Source organism: Mytilus californianus, unplaced genomic scaffold, assembly GCF_021869535.1.
Source record: "Mytilus californianus isolate M0D057914Y unplaced genomic scaffold, xbMytCali1.0.p SCAF_7, whole genome shotgun sequence".
In the NCBI taxonomy this organism is placed as follows: Eukaryota; Metazoa; Mollusca; class Bivalvia; order Mytilida; family Mytilidae; genus Mytilus; species Mytilus californianus.
The window spans coordinates 80,916,909-80,938,040 of record NW_026262723.1 but is presented as its reverse complement, the minus strand read 5'-3'; the positions used below and the strand labels follow the sequence as shown (position 1 = coordinate 80,938,040).

General features: G+C 31.6%; 1 long non-coding RNA gene across 1 annotated transcript; it reads right to left on the bottom strand.

Moving 5' to 3' along the window:
* Positions 1-1,914: 1,914 nt before the first annotated feature.
* On the bottom strand, positions 1,915-9,556 carry LOC127707861 (uncharacterized). The gene is made up of 3 exons (XR_007985056.1): positions 9,326-9,556; positions 7,569-7,644; positions 1,915-2,299 (listed from the first exon to the last, which is right to left on the bottom strand). It is a non-coding gene; the product is annotated as an uncharacterized LOC127707861 (long non-coding RNA).
* Positions 9,557-21,132: the final 11,576 nt, after the last annotated feature.

Sequence of the window (21,132 nt, the reverse complement as noted above, 5' to 3'; positions counted from 1 at the left end):
CGTCCCTCTTTTAATCCTGAAAAAAAAAAAACAGTTTCGGCTATCCTGATCAATTTCAAACTGTAGTAGAGATCTAAGAAGTTGTTTAGCCAGATATACAAACATAAATTTACAAAGAGAAGCTTGGACAGAGAGAGAGAGTTTAATATGTAATTTATTCAGGTCATTGTGTACGATTTTACATTTACGTTTTTGGTCGTACAACAAAAGTACTAGTTTTCTTGCAACTGGAAGGTATTCATGAACATCACAGTTTGCCAGGCTTAAGATTTTTTTAAAAACCGTCTTTTTAACAAATGCCAAACATTGACGATGTACGCTGTATCGATGCAGTACTAAATAAATTGAAATAAAGACGACTTCAGTAGGAAGAAATAATTCATGAGAAGTTGGGTATTCTTCGTTGGAAATCTCTTTCAATGTTTTTTTTTAAAGTATACTTGCAGCGGAATGCAATACCTGTTTCTGGCGTATGACTATCATTGTTAACATAGTTGCTTGCATCCCAGATATTTTCATATTAACTTTTTATTGACTAGCAGATTGAAAAATTGTATTAGCAACCCAAACAGACTTAATTGACTAACGTGACAATAATTGGGATCCAGTAGCTGAAATTGTGTAAACTATATCATAAATATGCATCACAGCCATCTTAAAAATATCCAAACAAACGTACAATTAAATCTAACAAAGTTGCCATCATAAACGTTATGTAGTTGATAGTACAGTTAAGTAAAACATAATGACATATACACACTTGCTCGATTACAAAGTACAAACTAAGTATGATATAAAGGATTAAAAGGGCATAAGCTACGATATATTAAAAAAAATTAAATACAATTTTTCTTGTTCAATCATTAATGACAGTGATATAGTGAAATAATAATTCGCTTTAATCAGCCGATTTGGTGCAATTTTGTCAAAATTAGCTAAGAAACATCGCTGAAGAATTATTCACTTGCAAGTGAATAATTCGACCTCATTGAATCCGTATTCATGTGACCTTCAATTTAATCCCTTACCTGGAGATTGGTTACGCATGTATTCAGCTATTAAAAGGAAAAGAATGTCAACATTGAAAGTGAAACAAGGATGAACCATTTGGTGGACTGATTCGATCCACAAAAAAAATCATTCTTATACAGGTAAAAACGACGATAAACATATTTTTTATCCTACAATATGAAATCAAACAGACCTAGAAAAATCCAATTGCACGTGTTCGCTATCTGTTTATATTTATATTTATGTTTACATCGGGTAATATGACCGTCGGCAGTCTTTGGATGTCATCTCGATGGTTAATTAGATGACGTCTAGACAAAATTACACACGAAATGTTGATACTTATTATCGTGTCCATGCATTGTTAATTGTTTAGTTTAGACTTTTTGTAATTTGGCAATACATTTAAGTATATAAATTAAATATGAGAATTTGAGTCAAATTGGTGAACAAGAATTTGACAGCTAATGCCCCTTTAAAACAGGAATATCTGTAAACATGAAATAAAAGTAAATAAAAAAAATTTGAAATATATTTCATATTTTGATTTCTGTTTATCAATTAAGTTGGACATCATCATAAAACAATTGAGATATTTTGTAAAGAATATGTTCGTGACAAACTGATTTATATTTTATTTTAAAACAAATGAATTGTTTTTATGAATTATGGAGCTTTTTATGTTCAGGAAAATATTTCAGAATATTTTTTAAACGTGTTTCCAATTTTTAGAAATATTTTTATGTAATGGCACATAATTATTTTTGTCGCCCGGTCGTCTTATCATGAAAAAGACCGTTCCTTGCAGTATGTTTTATTTTTTTTATTTTTTAAATATGATAATTTCTAGGTTCTCAAGTCTTACCTTTTTTTTTTAATTGTTAAATCTGTTACATGATGAAATATATGTTTATATTTTCATTATCTTCTCTATCTCTTTGTCTATTACAATACATGCTAAGTATAAACCAACTTACAAACGCTAGTTTGTAACAGATTCTTAATATCAATTGACTGCAATATTGTTTGCGTAAAGAACATCCGTTTCCGGTATTGTATGGTTATGCTGTTCAGGAACAAGATAACCCTGGTATTCCATCGCGTCGGCTCTTGTGTCCATTTAAATGTCATGGCATTCAGCACAACGGTGTGACGTACTAACAACCAATTCGTTATACCCGAGATTATTTAGCTCTTCGTTATTTTCTTCGATTCCAGTATAAGTCGAAAACTCTGTACCAGGTAACCTTTCATTTACTTTTTGAGCTTATCTTTGTAAATGCTTATTCTGTAATTAGATATTGAATAAGGTATGACGTTGATTTCGTTGACAGTTTCAAAAGATTGAAAACCAAACGTTTGAAATTGAAAAATTCAAAGAAAAAATAACAATTTTCCTTGGCTAACAAGACAATATAAATAGTGTTTATCACTGACATTGATTTATAAATCCATAATCGAGAATGGTCATCGTGCCTGACAAGATCTAAAACTGGTATTTTTGTTATTTATGAGATAAGAATTAGATTGATCAGTCGCTGGTTTATATAGTTTCTATACTATAAATTATGTAGATTAGTTCGGTTGACGAAGAAATTAGAAAATAAGTCTAATTCGGTAGGTCACATTTGGGAAAAGTAGGACGGAAATTGGGGTTACGACGATTGGAACATATCCGTCGCTATCTGTGAAACAGATATTCCGTAACGGTTAACCGGATGGCGTCCGTAAAATTTTCGAATGGATGACTTTAACTTCACCACTTGGAACTCTTCGTTTAGTAGCTTCCTTGTGAGCAGCAATTCTCTATCAAAGACATCTTGATAGGAAACACCAGCCCTGGAATATTGTATCAACTGGGAGATATATACTCCATATGTAGTCGCTGCTGGAATGTTGCTACATGGAAATGGAAAGTTAACAATTAAGAAGCTTTTGTCGCAAACGTTTTGGTCTCAACCGACCCTCGTTGACAATTTCTAGATGTAAGTCAAGATATGAGGCAGACTTTACTGGTTGAGAGAGGCGAACTATACCAAAGGGAAATTCCAAATAATAAGTCGAAAACAAACTGACAACGCCATGGCAAAAAAAAGAAAAAGACCAAAATCAAAACAACAGTACACAAAACACAACATAGAAAACCAAAGACTGACCAACACAAACCCCACCAAAAACCGGGGGGATCTCAGGTACTCCGGAGTGGTAAGCAGATCCTGCTCGACATATGACTTCCATCGTGTATCTTATAAGATAAGGTATTTCAAGTAATTAGACATCACGCAATAGCGGATTGGTAATTGACTCTTATCAACAATATATATATAAAAATCATACATGTTCACACTATACGGACTTCATAAACAGGGGTGTACTCCTAGCAGAAACAATGGTCCAACAGAGATATGGGAGGAATGACTTAAATCGATACTACATTAGTTTGTATATATAACTACCTATACACAGAAAAAAAAGCTAAATTATTATACTTTCTGTTAGAATATTCTTGGACAATGTAAATTCTATATTTCGGCATAAAGTTAAAACAAGCTATTTTGGAAAAGCCTTAAGTTATCTGAAAGTCAGTAAAGACATGTTTATAGTCAATAGTAAGTCCACGTGAGTAGGCGGATTATAACGCAATTGTCCACACAGAAAATAAAAACGGGCGGAAGATACCAAAAGAACATTCAAAACCCAAAAGCCCAAGAAAACAGACAGAAAACATGATAAACGACGGAGAGATAAACATTCTACAAAACATTAGATAGAAAACTATGGACTGAGGAACCCGAACCCCACTAAAAAAAAACAAGGGATGACTTCAAGTCGTTCACTATGTATCAGCCATGACTACTACTTTCGCATAGTTACTGTTATGTTTATAAGTAATGATCTCGTGGTTGATCAATAGTCTCATATTTTGTAATATCACAATCTCGTTGATCAGAATTCGAATACTTGTTTTAGGATCTTTTGGGCATAATCGAACAGAAATAAAGGTTACAGTACAGTTGTTATCATTATAAATAGGTTTTCTACAGTGTGGTTTGGTATAAGGTTTTATAGGTCGCAAACCCTTGACGTAAAAATCTAATCATCTAAAACCACTCATTTGGCCAATAGAAACCAACATTTGTCTAACTAGGGATGCATAATTCCTAAATTGCAAAACGACGACTGTTATCTTCGTTGATCAAAACATGTCAAAGTCATGATTTATGGCTATTCTTATATTATGGCATATATAAAGCTTATTTCACTGCACAAATTTGTAATTACGGGTTGAATGTAACCAATAGGTTTCTTCCTAGATGGCACAGGTTGACCTTATAACACATCTTTCCCTTTTTCATGAACTATTATGTCCTCCGTATACAGTCCTCATTGCAAATATTCAGCTGATATTTGGTATGAAGTTATAATATGAGTTGTAACATATATGTTTTCTACATTATTATCAGCCATCCTTGCATATAATGCTGATAACTGTTGATAAGATTCATAACTTGAAGAGGAAACGACATCAGTATGATAAAATATGATAAACAACGGAAAAAACCAAAAGTCTACAAAACACTCCAAAAACAACTATCGACTGAGAAACGTGAACATAATAAGAACTGGGTGTGGTCTTATTAGCACCGGAAAGAAAGCAGATCTTCCTCCGAATGCGGCACCCGTCGTGTTGCTAATTGAAAGTACAAATTCTATGATAAGTCTTATTGGGTGATGTCACAATCGAGGACGGCATTGTAGCCACGACAGGAAGATGTAAATTCATATGCAGACGCTGTTGGAATGTTGAAAATTTCACAACTGGAAGGCTGAAATCGTCTTTTTATGTTTTTAAGTTTTGTTCTCAGACACATCTTCATTTTCAATTTCTACATGTTAGACAAAAAAATGAGGCAGATTAACTGTATCTGTGGTATTATTTATTTCAAGTTCGATGGCGAATTGCTTTCATATCTTTTTGTTTTAATAATATCATTGTGGATGTCCTCCCCCACGTCGACTCTTACTAAACCAGCCTTCTTACTCTGTGTTCTTGTGCACTTTACAGATAAGTATGAATTACAACGATTTATTTCTAGATATTTGCATTTGGCTGTTAATATGTTTGAGTGTATATGATGTTTTATTAAAAACAGAAGAAAACATTCATATATGTTTTGAAATAAGTTAAGAATTTTATGTTTGTTATTGAGAGACCTATCTGATATCTTATACGAAGCTTTTTAATTCCCAATAGGATCAGACAAAACTTGGATATGTGGACAGATTATAATATCAGTTCATATACGGAAATTAATCAATCTATTTACACATTAACATCGACCGAGAAAAATATAGAACCAACAGAATGGTGAATAAACGTCGCATAGTTGATTTTGTTCATTTTTATGACCATTTTAATAAATGAAAGCATACACTGTTCAATAATTTTAGTTATTATTGTCCTAATATATGTTTAACCGCAATGCTTTTACCAAATCATCAATTTCTAGGCATGGACAATCTTCATTTATGATAACAGTTCGTAATTCAAAATACTCAGTCAGATTCAATTCTCTAGGCCGTACAGAGGCAATTTATCAGGCTTGATTTTTTTATTCATATCTTGAAAAGAAGAAGGTAGGCTAAGGTCACTATATTGGCTCTTTGAATGAGAAAACTATTAAGTTTTATAAATCTTTCAAAAACACACTTGAGATGTTCAAAAAGGTGTCTTCCTGGTTTGCTAACTTTTTATTGCAAGTCTATAAAAACATAAAGTGTTTTGTTGTTTTGATAACTATACTTTATTTCTGAATTATAGTCATATTTTTTCCTGTATAAGACATGTAAAATTTTATAAATAATACTGAATTCTAATATCAAATAAGGAATATGTATAACAAAATATTTGAAATTTTGTTAAAAAAAGTATACAGTAATAATCATTATTTTGACAAAATATCAACAAACTTTTTGAATTGTTGGTTAAATTCTGGTAAAATAAAATCAGTGCCATCTACAATTTCTGTTATTTATTCACTTTGTTTATTGTTTATTTTCTTCAGTAGCCAAGCTTTTTTATTGACATAATTTAAACAGTATTCTGCGTTCAAGCTAGCATTTTCTTGCGTCAAGCTGGAAGACATTGCCGAAGCTGATAATGTACTTCACACAACCGGTACCGATAACGAGACAGAGTTTTGTTTTGAAGGATAGCTTTTTTTTTGCAACAAGTACTCCGCACCACAAACCACATGGAAGACAAGCACACCGAGATTAAGAAAAGAGTTCAACATGTCCACCCCAACATTTATGAGATTATCGAACTGCCCAAGAAGAACCAAGTATTAACATAATATAGAATTATTAAGTGTGCAGCAAGAGGAGCTCGTCTTCCAAAAAGACGCCGATACAGAATGATAGACACCAGACTTGCACTACTGAAACAGAGATACCAACAAGGACTCATCAAAGAGATAGATTACTAAATATAACATATTGTATTTTTGGATATCAAAATTATACATATAGGGCTTAATATTACTTGTTTTCACATAGTGCTTTGTTTATTTCTTCTTTGCAATAAATGTATAAATTTTCATAGATTTTATGTTTAAGTTTGTAATGAAAGAAAACCTTTATAATACATTGGTGATTTTGTATCATTTTCATTGAAAAACTTTAATGATGAATTATAAAGACACTTTGATAAATCAATGGCATGGTTTTTTTATTAGTTGTGTGTTGAGTGAATCCATTTAATTGTCAAAATCATTGAAAATAAAATTCATTTATTTGTGTATTTATTTGCCGAAAAAAATGAAACTACACAATGAAAAATACTGGAATACATAGCAGTCACAGATAAACTATACCTATAAAAGTGGATAAGACTACACAAATTGTAAGTTCATTTAACCTTTTCTTTTTTTAGTTATTGAACTAGTGAGTTCCAGTTGATAAATGGTGAAAATAAAAGTTGGCAAACCAGGAGTAAACCGTTCAAAAACCATACGCCTGTCAGATATTATAATTATAACTATTTTTTTAATTGTGTCTTTCATACTTGATATACGTCTTCAAAATATTTGAATTTAATTGCAAATTAACAATGCCATACAACCCTCATTTTGAGATATTGACATTAAAAAATTAACGTGAGCCTTACCCAAAAATATATTTTGATAACATTTGTCTTGAGCAAGGATGTTAAACAGGGTTAAACGTCGTTTTGGACAAGGCCTTGGCTCAATTTTAGTTTTGCCAAAACCTAACCGTAAAATAGGTCATTAATGTCAATTTCAATATTTTTATGACTTCATGTTGGCATCACAACTTAAATTCTATTATTAAGTGTAAACATTATATAGCCCTATTCATTTATCAATATAATTTACCATTTGAAAGAAATGTTTTATATTTGGAAATTCAGGGCCCAGATGATAGTTTTAATCATACGTCCTCTTGCTAAAAACTTTCTATTGCCGGGGAAAATAAATTAAAATACCAATTAGGAAACACAAAAACCATGCAACGGATAGACTTGGTATACGTACCGTCTAAATGATCTAATATTGATTATAGCCATCAGCAATATCAGCGTAATTATAATCAAAACACCTGCTACTATGACTGAAATAAATCAGATATTGACTTCACTATAACAAAATAATATTCCAAGATTACTTTAATGTAATCCCTTCAAAAACAAAGCCAAAGGAAAATGTGAAGATTATAACACTGCTTTCAATGGGATTTCTTTATGCGATAATAACAATTAATTTTCTAAACCCCAGACGGTACTTGCATGTTGTGCAAGAATAACGTGGAAACTTTGAGTCATTTCGTATTGCTATGTGAGGAATAAGAATACATATGAAAACTAATAATTTTGGAACACTTGTAGTATGCTTTTTGCTAAATATAAGCTACATGCTGTCTTTTTTTCAACACACAGTTGAATTTTGAAGCTCTCATATCAAACATTAATACACAATTAGATGGAGGATTGGAACAAGTACTTTATATTTTACTAAAAGATTTTACTGTATTAAATAATTTTATTATACTGGGTGAGAGTCATTATTTACTCCGAATGCTGAAGGTGTGCCTAGATTGGCAAAATATATACAATACGGATATAGTGTAAATGGCGTGTTTTGATGAATGTTTTTTTTTTAAGTGTTCGAACATTTTTAAAACATTAAATGGTAAAGTATCGTATCTTACGTAATGCTATAATTGTTTAATCTATTTGGTTTGTTATAAAAACAAGTAATTGTGATTAATTCGATTCAAACAGGAACAGACTAAAGACATTATTATGCATGTAATATAATATATCTAAACAGAAGAATATAAAAGCAAAGACGTTTTAAGGTAAATAATAAAGGCACTGGCTACGATTACCGGCAAAAAGCAACAATAAGAAATAATTATTTTTGCTGCCGAGACTAATTGCCAACATGTAACCGCGCCGCATTTTTGCGCCTGTCCCAAATCAGGAACCTCTCACCTTTGTTAGTCTTGTGGTTTTTTTCTTAAATTTTGATTCATTTGTATGTTTCGGAGTTAAGTGTAGTGTCCATTTTGCTGAACTATTTACACTATTGTTTAGGGCCCAGCTGAAGCCCGACTCCGGTACGGAATTTTCTCGCTGCGTTGAACACCTATTGGTGGTCTTGGGCTGTTTTCTGCTCTTTGGTTTGGTTGTTGTCTCTTTGACACATTCCCTGTTTCCATTCTCTATTCTACATTAATTATCTTAATCATATGCGACTGAGTTTAATAACTCAAGAATATGAGAAACAAACTATTTGTAGAGTCTATTAAGTTTTCATTGGATTAAAATAGACGTTTAATGCTGTAAGCAGTAAGATAGTATGTTTTGTTGTTTTTTTTTCTGGTCAGTCTTTCATTGACGAAAATTGGTTACATTGAGTGGTGTATTTTGTATTGGGGTGCGGACGTTTTCTCTGTTTTGTTTTGTCTGTTTTGTATTTATCTTTTTTGGTGGGAAATTTCTGTTTAAATATTATATGATAAACATTAATTTGAAAACAATTAAAACAGCACGTTATAAATTTAGTGCGTCCGAAGTGCTTTGCTGGATTTACCTTCATCATGAACGCTCAAAGCCGAATATTTGAAGGCTAAGGATGTATAAGAAACGAAACATTTGAAAAGCTATATGACCAAAAGGAACCTAAAAATATAGCGAAATCCATCCAAGGTCAACTTTGCCTGAGGGAGTTGAAACCTTAGTTTCTTTATAATTTAAAAATTTATAAACGGAGTTTGCATTAATACTTACCAGATAGAGGAAGTGTTATAAAAAATGGAAATCTTCTCTCCGTATCTAAATATATAGTAAAGGTCTCATGTAATATCAAAGATACTATATAACAGACGTTATTAACATTTGTCGTATTTTATCTCGTAAATTGTTTACTAGTAATTAGAAATTATTGCTCCATTTAGCAGAATAGTTAACTTTCATCGCACAAAACAATTATTTCAGGATATATGACATTACAAAATTACATCGTTAAACGTCCAATTTTCTTCATTAGTTTAAGGCTTTAGACTTTGTTCTACATAAATTACATACTATAATTAGGTATTCATGTAATTAAGACCTTTTGATTTTGTTCTGAAAATTCTTTCCCGCTATTTTAGTTTCTGAAACGTCGCTTTTGTTTCGCAACATGTAGAAAAGATATTTGGTATATAATATTGAACGGTTATAACGCTTTTAAAACTCACCCTTTTTAACCGACCAGTTTTCCATATGGAATTTATCTCCCAGTATACTGGTTTTTTTTTCTTGTTTTCGCTACTCCTCGCAAAGCGTAAAAATTATCAAAAAACCATTATTTTCTTCAAAACGTTTGTAACTTCCTCATGATGATCTGTTAAATTTTGACTGAAGCGGTCCGGTTACATGCTATCAAAGTTGTTTCCCTTTTTTTGTTTGACATGAGTGGTAGATGAGGGTAACTCAGAAACCATAAGTCTTAGAGAGCTAGAGGCTTTTTATATGAGATCCTTGGTCAATAAAAAAAAATTGAGGTCAAGGTCAAAAGTCAAGGTCGTATTCTAATTTTTGAATTCTGCTTGTTATCGCGATTCATCAGGAATTGTTAAAGTTATCGACAAAAAAGTTTTGACAAATTGTAAGTTGCGACATGACGCTTCGCCAGTCAATTGGGTTGAAGTGCTTTGGTGACTTTTTATAGTTTTTCTTCTCTTGAATATTCAAAATAAGCTGTTTGGTACGATAACTTCTTGACCATACATATTACGGACTTAAAATTCATTTTGACGTTCTAGATGACCTTTGCCATAACGAAACACTGGAACATGATAAAGCCATAAGGTCTTTAGTATTAGGCTGTACAATACATGACCTTGATAAGGGTAAACCGGATGTGACCTTGAGTAAACCGGAAGTAGCTTTTTGCACTTATTGTATGTTAAAATACATAGAAACCTTATAATTTTAGAATCATAATGAATCGACCTTTCATTTGCACCGGGAGTGATATTTTGTAATCCGGAAATATCCATTATCTCCCCTATTGCAAGCAAAAGCTGTACAAGATTAGTTCTTCAATGTATAATACCTGAATTCATCTGGCAAATAGTATATAGTTTGAAAATTGATACGTTGACGTACATACACTTTTTTTTATATCAAATAATAGGAAAAATGAAATAACAGTATTCAGCGATATCGACTTAATTAAAACATGGTTTGATATTCGCGTTAACAAAATGAATGAGCTATTCTGATTACAGGAACACAGGATTTCTCTTTCTTGTTATTAAGTAAGAATTCCAATTTTAAATGTAAATTTATTTGTATCGGCATGCTTATAAAAATAAGGAGATGTGGTATGATTGCCAATGAGACAACTATCCATCAAAGGACAAATGAAGTGGATGTAAGCAATATCCATTTGAACCATTAATACCTTAAAAAACCTTTCACATCAGCTGAATTAATTTTCATTTCATTCTTAGGATACAAAACGAAGTAAACTTTGTTTTAAAAATTAATCTGAATATATCAATTTGAATGACTCAGAGAATTATTTTCCCCGAAACAGAAAAGTGGTTGCACACCTTAACAGAGAATGAAGATAATGTTTCGTTCCTTTAAACTAGTAGAAACTAGGATATTTTCCGCATCCAAAAAAACCAATGCAAGAAAATGAAATCCTTTTGTTATTGGAAGTAAAAAACATAAATATATCGAACATATTGAATATGTAAATACGTGTTATGTGCGTAATCGTGTTCTACTACATGTGATCTGTACAAGATGTTACGTACACAAATAATTGCAAATGTTAAATTCATACAAAATAATTAAAAAATCAAAACAGAAATTCTAAGGAAAACTACCTTCTCCCCCCAAAAATATAGACCGAATGAAAACAAACTTTAAAAAAAAGAATATGATGTAACTGGTGAAAAGTATGGAGTCGAAACACGATGATTTTGTAAATTTTTTGGATCTATAAGTTTTAGGAAAACCGTGACCGCAATCACGATCTAAAATATTCAATAACTTAAGTGTGGCAAGGTACATATTGAGTCCCATGACATAACAGTTTTCTAGATCAGGTGTTGTGGTCAAAGTTGTCTGTGCTTAAAACTCAGCCTGTTAAAAAGTTTTAAAAAATGGGCAAAGACTGACGTTACATCATAAATAGGAGCAACTGAGTTCACCGACAGTTTTTTGTGGGGTTTGTGTTGCTCAGTCTTCGGTTTCTATGTGGTGTTTTTTGTTGTTGCTGTTTGTCCTTTTGTTGTATTTATTTTTGCCATAGGTGTTGTCTATTCTACATATGATTTTCTAATGCCCCCTTGACATCATTTTTCATTTTTTATGCAAATTTTATTAGGAAGTTGAGATGAAAGCTTTTTGTATTTAGACCATGATTTGAGATAGATATTTAATAATAAAGCAGAATAATTCGAAATCCTAGTTACTGAGAGGGGTTGGCATTTTTTTCAAAATAATGTGGACGTTTGCTGATCTTTTTTAATTTTCAAATTTTTTTTTGCAGGAACCCAAAAAAACATAAACTTTTATCAAAGAAATAGGGGAAAATAGAAAGAACCACATATGTAGAAAAAACCCCGAAACAATATCAATTACAGCAATGCAATAATTTAAAAAATTAAAAATAATGTTCAAATTCCCATAAAAATGGTCAAATCACAATGGCAGACAAATATGGTCAAGAACATTTGATGGCAAACAATCATACAAAGTACAACAGTTTTCTGTAAAACGGATTCAGAGGAATTGCGTCTACAAGCTGTCGTTATTACAATACTACAAAAAAATGTTCGTATCGCACTTACCCTATTACGACAATGCCAGAATAGATCCGTATTGTTCTTAATCCCAGTTAATGGCGAAACTCAGTAAAGTACCGTTTAAATTCCATGTAATTGATGAACTTAATAACACTTTCTGTACTTTAATGAAATGGTTGCTTGAACTAATCAAGAATTTTCTAATACATGTTGTGGGTCTTGACCTCTGTGTCAGAGTTTATACTAGTTTTAGTTTGTGTTATTGTTTAGGAATGATTTATCGACAAACGTAGGAACTTTAAATAGCTTTGCAGATTAAAAAAAAGAAATATACAGTAATACAAAAATATGAATTGAGTAAACTACGCTAAAATATTCAGGAAGAATAAAAATGCCGAAACTGGACGAAAATTTAAGAAAAAATTACATAATTCATTTAAAGGTCAGTCTATATAGTAGAGAAGAGTTTTCAACAGAATTGCAAAGATTATTTTATGAATTACGCAACAATGTCTTAAGAATAATTACAATACTAGCATACCAATAATACGTTTAGTTTTGTGACATAAGGCTTCCAGACTTTCATTGCAAAAATGAGTCTCGAGACGGTAACTTCCATTTGTCTGAATTCTTGCAGCCACACATACTGTGTTCATAAAATCTAAAATAAATGTGAGACAAACAATATCAATATGCTTTTTTCATATAAATAGTCAAACTGTTAAACATATTCCACCCTCCATGTATAAATATGAAAATATCCTTAACGAAAATAAAAGACTTTAAGTATAAAAAGCATATAAAAATAATGGAAATGAACAAATTTTAGGAGTTTAAGAAACTCTTTGGATATTTTAAATAACTAACGTGACTTTTGTGGTCCTTTTGATTCGGTTGACAGTTTTGAGTTTATGGCCGTGTCTGTATTAACGTGATAGATTCCAATGAAAGTAATATATGTATCACTTGTAAATTAACTTGAGTCAGGGATATCTTTGTCACGAATTAACTTAAAACCTTCACAAAATTTGTTTAAAGGTACACAGATTTGGTTTGGAAGTTTGGCTGTACAAATGTACGTCTAGAAAACGTGATATCATATCCAAATTTTTACAGTGATGTTGTTTTTTGAGCCCTTAATAAATAAACTTATTCTAAAAGGTTATAAATTTGACACTGAAATTGTTTTTCTCTAATTCTTCGTCAATTTATCCCTTTCTGCACCCATTGTATAAAAAAAAATTAATCAACGTGTGGTTCGTTTGATCTCAGTTCTTCAATGGTTAAAATCCGATTATGACGTCGAATTTTCTTGCTTTCCTCTGAATTTCCTATTGTGACGGCATGAAAAAAGGCGACCATGCCTGATGACGTCACATAGAAAGAACACATCTTCTTGAAGATCATTCGAAAAGAAGGAATAAATTTGCCTGCGTATTGTTTGAAAATCATTAGAGAAACAGATTCCACCACCAGATCTCGTGTAATACGATATTTATCCACTCTCGAGAGTTAAATTTTAAATATTTAAAACGCTCGGCGAGCCTCGCGTTTTAAATTTGAAAATTTAACTGTCTCGAGTGGATAAATATCGTATCACACTCGATGCAGTGGTAGAATCTATATTTAACAGTGAAAACATTGAATTTTTAATCAATAAATTAAAACATAAGTAAATATTATGGAATATCCGTTTCACAGATGACAGCGGATATGTTCCAATTGTCGTAACTTCAATTCTGTCCCCTTTTCCCCGAATGTGACCTACCGAATTAGACTTATTTGTTTTTACTGTTTATAACGTCTTTATCTTAAATTCATTGGATGTGTACTGATTGATATTTCAGTCTTGATTTCAGTAACTGCAAGTTTTATAACCGAGTTTAATATGTTGTTCTTAATATGTTGTGTTTTTACATCACTGTTTTATGTTAGAAGGCACCCGCAAACATGTTCAACCTATACTATGACCGTCCCAAGCCAAGCGCCAGTTATTCAGTGGTTGTCGTTCGTTTCTATTAATCATATTTGTTTTTCATTTGCTGTTTTCTACATGAATCAGTCCGTTACCCGTTTGAATTGTTTTACATTGTCATGTCAGGCCCTTTTATAGCTTGCTTTGTTGTATGGGTTTTATTCATTGTTGAAGGTCGTACGGTGACCTATAGTCGTTTATTTTTTACGTCATTTGGTCTCTGGTTGAAAGTTGTCTCACTAGCAATCATAAAACATCTGCTTATTTTTAAATTGAAATAAAAACTTTTGTACGTACCAAATTTGGATCTTAATATATTTTTGTAGAAATCAAAATGAAAGATAAAGTCATGGTTCAGTCGTACCTCTATTACTAAAGTAATTCGTTTAAAAATGAACATGTTATACGTGTTCGTACATTATTTTTTCTCATATTTATTAACATTAAATTCATCATCATGTTAAAACCTAAAGTAATATACACATTTAGTGAAGGCCTCATAACGAATAAGGACAAACTGGCAGTTGCAAATAAATTTCTGATATTTTTTTAAGACTTCAAAATTTACGATATATCAGTATATCCATCCACCAACAGTTGATAATATGTGATATTTGAGACATCAGGAGAATGAAACATTGTTCAAAAACTTTGGTGTTCAATTTAACATTGTTGTAAAAACTGTTAAAATTATAACAATGTTTTACACTGATAAAATGTCGTGTTGTAAAAAACCTATAGAGCAGTACCTAGTTACTAGTTTTTTTTTCACTTAGCCGAGTAACGCTTTTGCAAAGCAAAAAAAAACTAAACAAAAAAACAACCCCAAAAACAGACATTTTAAAAAAAAATGTTGTTGATAATATTTATATAACTGAATTAAAGGGACCACGAGACTAGGTTAAGTGATTTTAACTTTTTTCAATATTTGAGGGCATTCCCTGATGCGGTTTACTCCTTGTTTGCCTACATTTAATTATACCAATAATCTATAGTTTAGTAAACAAAAAAGACAAAGGTTTAATGTGCATACAATTGGTTAGTCTGTTCAAACTTTAAAAATATAGTCCATCTGTGATATCTATATATTCAGGTAGCTTTCATTGTGTACATTTATTATATTTTTTTTCAATTATTTAATGTCAATTTAACGGATTCATTGAACATACAAATAAGAAAACCGCAAAATGGAATTCATTTATTAAAGTGTTTTCATAATTCATAATTAACGTTTTCACTGATAATGATACAAATACACCAATGAATGATAAAGTTGTCTTTTATTACAAACATCATTTATAAAATCTATGAAGCAAATTTATACATTCACTGCAAAGAGAAAATTAATAAAACACTATGTAAAACAAGTAATATGAAGCACTATATGTATAAAGTTGAAAAATTCAATATTATATATATATTACAAAAGTCACAAAACAATATATTCAAAAAGTCATAAATCACATTATTTCACATAGTCACATGATCAAATGAAGTAGATGAGATAGTGCATCAGAGTAGTCTATCACCTTACTGAGACCCTGTTGGTATCTGTCTTTGATTAGCTGAAGACTGGTGTGTATAACTCTGTATTGGCGTCATTTTGGTAGACGGTCTCCTCCTGCTGCGTTCTAGATAATTGTACATTCTGTTAAATCTTTGGTCTTGTTGAGTAGTTCGATAATCTCGTATATGTTGGGATGGGCATATTGAAGTCTCTTCTCAATCTTGTGTCATCCTTCCAGTTGGTTGGTGGTGCGGGGTCCTCCGTTAAATAGTGGTTCCATTAAAAGCGATATCCTTCAACCCAAACCTCTATCATGTAGTCGGTAAATGTTGTTTTAGCGGGTACGTTGTCAGCTTCATTTATGTCTTCCAGAGTTGTAGCCAAACATCTCACAAATGAGTGAGAAATCATTGACAGCTTGGATAAACTGATAGAACTTGCTACAAAAACTCTCGTGATTATTGTTTGAAACAAGAAAAAATATGCCTTTGTTAGAATTTATTGTGTTATTCTATATCAAAATTTCAGAAAGAAGTATTTATAAAAATTAAACAAAAACGAGGTAAAAAAATAAAAATAAATTTTAAACAGTACTTATTTCATTCTAAAGTTTTATTATTTTACTTCTTATTTTATCAAATTTATACCAATATTTTATAAATACTGTTGATATTTTGTCAAAATAATAAACATTTGTGTATATTTTGTTTAAAAAATTTCAAATTCAGTAATTTTCTGGTTATTTTATAAGATATCTTAATTGCAAACATTAATTTAATAGTAAAAATGTGTATCCTTTATAAAATTTAACTGGTAAAATACAGGTAAAAATATAACTATAATTCAGAAATAAACTATAGTTGTTAAAACAACAAAAACCATATGTTTTTATAAACCTGCAATTAAATGTAGGCAAACAAGGATGACCGGGTTGTTGGGAACTTTAAAAAACAATTGTATCCTGCCACATGTTCATAGGCCTGTCCAAAGTCAGAACACTCTTCAAGGACTTCCTTTTGTTGTATCTTAATATGACTGTCATATGGGGAATTTTGGTGTAATGGAAAATCTACAACAGTTACTGTTAAATATATTCACAACTCTTTCGGAGTTTCATATTTTTTATGAATACAAGTATTTTGTTGATTTCGAGATTTCCTTTTTTTTGTGTTTTGCCTTATCAATTGCTAATTTTCACTTGAGTATGTATGCAGTTTATAATCAATATATTGAGCTCACGATAAACGGAAATACTGTTTGAGCTTTTCGAATTAATGCTCTCCGTCAAATTTATATTGTTATCAATATTCATACCATTTTCAATCTTTTATGCAAATCCATGCATCATTTGTTATCTTATACAAAGGACATCGACATTTATAACTGGATTTTCGTTTGTAGTAACGGTGGCGACCAAGTTTGAATGTGAATGGGGTTATAATGAAGAGGCCCATTAATGTTATATTTAAAAAATTCTTCAAATGACTTTCATAAGTTTCATCATATTTTTGTAACAACATTTTTAATCTAGGAAAATTTTATGATCAGTTTCGGTTTATAATCATAACTCGCCAGTAACAAATATATCATATCATCAAAGATTAATATTGAAATCTTCACGTATTTTTCAAAATATAATGGGTTTTTTTGTTGATTTGGTCCCAACGTTCTATTTCTTCGACATAAAGAGTTAACATTACAACATTACTTAAGTAGGAATTATTGTATCATTATTTTTTACCACAAACAAATCATATACGCTTACGATTAAAATTCTAAGTTGCGCGTGATACGTGAAATTGACAATCTGTCAAAAGACCAACAGCAAATATATTCATGTGTTGGAAAAAAAGATTTGCAGACTTCCATAATGGCGAACATAGATACATTTTGTAATTCCAAGAGGAAGAGGTTTGTCTAATTTTTTCTAAGGAGTACCCCGCCACATTCTTTATGTGCCTCTCCCAAGTCAGTAGTCTGTAGTTCAGCGGTTGTCGTTTGTTCTTGTCTGTCACATTTGTTTTTCGTAAATTGTTTAGTTATAAATTAGCCGTTGGTTTTCTCGTTTGAATTGTTTCACATTTTTCATATCAGGGCCTTTTATAGCCAACTATACGGTATGAGTTTTCTCATTGTTGAAGGCTGTACGGTTGCCTATAATTGCTAACATTCACTTCATTTGAACTCTTGTGGATAGTTGTCTCATTGGTAATCATACAACATCTCCTTATTTTTATAAGTATCTAGTATATGATTAATATACAAGCGAGCAAGTTACTTCAGAATGAAATTCCTTAATCCTAAGCACACATAGGATCGAACTGACCATTAATGAATGCATTGATTAGAAGATAGTTGAAAATGTCCTGTATTCTACAATATTCAGTTTTGTAGTAATATGAAAATAAAGTATTGTGGTATGTTTGTCAATGAGAAAACTATCCACAAGAGACCAAAGGACAAAGATGTAATCAGCCCAGGGTCACCGTAAGGCCTTTTATAACTGAGCAAACCTATACGAAATAGTACGCTATAAAAGGCACCGACATGACAATGTGAAACAGATAAAGAGAGAAAATGAACGTCCTGATTTTTACAACAAAAACAAATTAAATGCCACCACTGAATTACAGGCTCTTGACCTTGGACATGAATAGAAAGAACTTGGAAGGGTCGACCATGTTGATGAGCGCCCAACTCTCCCACTAACCTGGGACAAAGGAGTTACAGCACAATATAAGAACAAACTGTAAAAAATATTTGAAAATGGTTTGACTATTGAGATCGCCACTTAGCACAAACAAAACCTAAGCAAAAATGCATATAGCACAAGGTACCTATCTAAAAGTACTCGCAATTCCTGAAAGCTAGTTCAAAGCCAATTCCAACTAATAAATAAACTATTGCTTCCTTGACTTTATGTGAATTATTTTATAAATTGCATATATTATCTTATTATTATCTACATTAACCATTCCCCAGGAATTTGTTTTTCGACGAAAAAACAAAATCCAATATTTTGTTCCTTTGAATTCCTTGAAAAGTATTTGTGCAGTCTGTAACAAGTGTTGGCCTTTCTTGAAGCACATATACATGTATATAAATAAAGGCAACAGTAGTATACCGCTGTTCAATATTCATAATTCGATAAAGCAAAAACAAATCCGGGTAACAAACTAAAAATCGAAGGAAACACATCAACTATAAGAGGAAAATAATGGAACAACAGAAACACTGAACTACAACAAAAGCAAACGCCAACATACATAGAAACAGTCTGTAGATAGCAACTGCCATATTCCTGACTTGGTACAGGACATTTTAAGAAAACATGGTGGGCTGAACCTGGTTTTATGGCTAGCCAAACCTCCCGCTTATATGGCAATGTTAAAAATACCGCTAAAATGACAACACTACGTGACAGAAATACAGTACAAACAAACGCAAGAACACCCAGCACAGAGAAATACACAAATAAATAATATAATAGTACATTACAACATGTAAACCGCAGAATAACAATGGACACCTCCAATGAATTTACGACAGCACACCAGGACACCACAAACGAAATATAAACTGCGCGTCACATGAATGGATCAACGTCACAAAAAGTGACGTATTTTTTGTTACGTTTATATTATCACAGGTAAATTTCTAAAAATAAAGTAGATTTGTTTTATTTATAGACACGTACAAGAATATTAAATTGGCATTGAGTTTGTAATGGTGTAATTTTATGTATTTTCTAACCATGACAAGAATATTAAAATGGAATTCTGTTTGTAATGGTGTTATTATTTGTATTTTCTAACCATGTCGGTTTTCTTCTAAATCAAAACTGTGTAAAAACCAAAAAATCCTGTGCATATAGTTGCTTTTAACTTAAAATCATATAAATGAAGTAGCTGATTTTTTTATCTTAACTTTTACATACATATAGAAAATAAAAATAAAATAACTGTAATATAAGGCAAGATCATGTAAGACCAAACAGTAAACACACATGAAAACAAACAACATAAAACAAAAACCCTGTAGACGAATCACGAGTAACTCGACTATACTGACAAAAAAGACATATGTGAAATGTACCAAACATAATTCAAAACCACAAACGAAATAAACAGACAACAACTGAGCACAAAATGACCCACCGGAGCCACACGTATAAAAAAGTAACAAAAAAAATGCCCGAAAGCGGGATATATCAATACCGATTCACGTCGTCTCCAACAGCGAACATAAGACATAACAAAATATCTAACCGGACTTACAAAAGAAACATCATAAAAAAAATACATGTATGTTGGATGTATAAATACCGAGACACGTCGTATAGCAATGCGAATTCACACTCGGCAAAACAGTCATATTCGGGAATAGGTCACGTTCGGTAATAAGCAGACCAGACGACGTAGATGGTAAACCGCAATCTTTGACGTGGTAAAAATGTCGTTAGTTAGTTTAGACAAAGACACATCGTATAGATCAACCAATTTGTGATGCTGTCCATGAAATCTACGGAGTGTCATTTTTAATCTTTAATCTTCATAACTCTTTTGGAGCAGTTTCTGCTTAAGGAGCACACTCCTGTGTATGAGGTCCGTATAGTGTGAACATGCACGAGCATAACGTATCAATTGAGATATGTAAACACCATACGACGGAGCAGAGGGTATGTTACTGCTGAGAAATGGGAAATTGATAATTGGGAAGTTGAAATTATCCCGTTTGACATAGATTTTAGTCTGAAGTCGTCCATCTGTTTCAATATTCAGGTAAGATCAAGGTATGAGGTAGTCCTTCTAGTAGCAGTAGTATCCTTAATTTTAAGTTCACTGGGATATATAAGATGCAAGTACTGACTGAAATATGGGTTATTCAGTGACAGGACATCATATATATATATATCTGAAAGTAAAATTAAAGGATTTTGCAAGGTGCTTTTTCTTTTTGTCTTTTAGAAGGTTCTGAATGAATTCTGCTTCATACGAGTACAAAAAAAATCGGCCAGTAGGGGTGCACAATTAGTACCCATTGGAATACCGACTGTCTGTTTAAATATCAAAACTCAACAAATATATTGTCGATCAAAAAGTCCAGCATTTTGATAATATCATCTTCAGTGTTTTTTCTGATAGAATCAGTGTGGTTCTTCACAAAATAAGAACTATTATAACTCAAAACAAGAAATTTATATCTACGATTCCCATTTTTATAGAAAAAGCTCTGTTTAATGAGATGGTGAAGTCGATCTTTCAATTGAGCATGGGGAATAGTAGTGTAAAACAGCAATACAAGG